Raw genomic sequence first — 1437 nt, forward strand, 5'->3', positions numbered from 1 at the left:
GAAGGGTGGCATGGAGAGGCGGGACAGGTGGGAAGGTGGGCAAAGGCAACCCTCACAGTTGCCAACTTATACTTTCTCTGAGATCTTAAATTTAAAAAAAAAAAAAATGAGGCCTGGAAAGCTGCCTTGGTTAAGGCACTTGCTTGTGAAGCCTAAGGATTCAGGTTCAATTCCCCAGGACCCATGTAAGCCAAATGCACAAGTGGCACATGTGTCTGGAGTTCATTTGCAGTGGCTAAAGACCGTGGCATGCCCATTCTCTCCCCCTCCCCACCTGCCTCTCTCTCTCAAATAAATATATATGCCAGGCATGGTGGCGCACGCCTTTAATCCCAGCACTCGGGAGGCAGAGGTAGGAAGATCACCATGAGTTCAAGGCCACCCTGAGACTACATAGTGAATTGCAGGTCAGCCTGGGCCAGAGTGAGACCTTACCTCGAAAAAAAAAAAAAAATTACATACATACATACATACATATTTTTAATCTTCCACCAACTGTCACCATCATTTATTATCATTTATTTATTTTTGGTTTTTTTGTCTGTGTATATGTGTGCACATATGTGTGTGTGTGCATGTGCGTTTTGCTGTCACGTGTGTAACAGTACATGTGTGGAAGTCAGAAGACAACCTTGGTGCCTGTCTTCACCTTCTACCTTGTTTGAGGCAGGGTCTCCTGTTGTTCACTGATGTCAATGCCGGGCTAGCTGGACCACAAGTTTCCAGAATTCTCTGTCACTGCCCTCCAACTCACTGTAGGAAGGCTGGAATCATGGCACTCTGCTTTGCTTGGATTTGGGGAATATGAACTCCAGTTTTGCATGCGTTAGTCACTGTACCATCTTCCCAGACCCTACCCCCACATCTTCTGGTGAAAGACCATTTTTTCACAAAAGGCAGAGAAAACAATGTGAAAGCCTTGAAAACAAAGCTGAGTCATTTCATCCTGTTGGAACCAGTAATGACTGTGCATGTGTAAGCAGACAGCTGACTAGACACAGAGGAAAGAGAGCCAGTTGGGGGGGGGGGGAACAAGGGGCTTAAAAATTGGCTTGTTTTTCCACTAAGAAGTTTTCTTTTTAATGGTTTGTATAACAAACAGAGTTCTTAAATGTCTGACACATCAAAACATTCCATGGCAATTAAAAAAATAAGTTCTATAAACAAAGCCGTCATTCGGGAATGAGCAAGAAGGGCATTTCAACATCACACCCTAGTTGGGGGCTCCCTCTTAACCCTTCCTCTGGTGACTTGGACCCTGAAGAATGCCACAAAGTAATCTTGCTTATGTAACGCTAATCACACTTACGTTTTTACCTTTGTTGTGACCTGTTCAACGGCACAGTCCTAGGAAAACAATAATCCTTAAGCACTAAATGGTTTGTATTTGTCTTTTGTAACTCTGGAAAAAGAAAACATTACTTATGGCAGATGACA

The sequence above is a fragment of the Jaculus jaculus genome, chromosome 14 (genome assembly GCF_020740685.1).
Source record: "Jaculus jaculus isolate mJacJac1 chromosome 14, mJacJac1.mat.Y.cur, whole genome shotgun sequence".
Taxonomy (NCBI): domain Eukaryota; kingdom Metazoa; phylum Chordata; class Mammalia; order Rodentia; family Dipodidae; genus Jaculus; species Jaculus jaculus.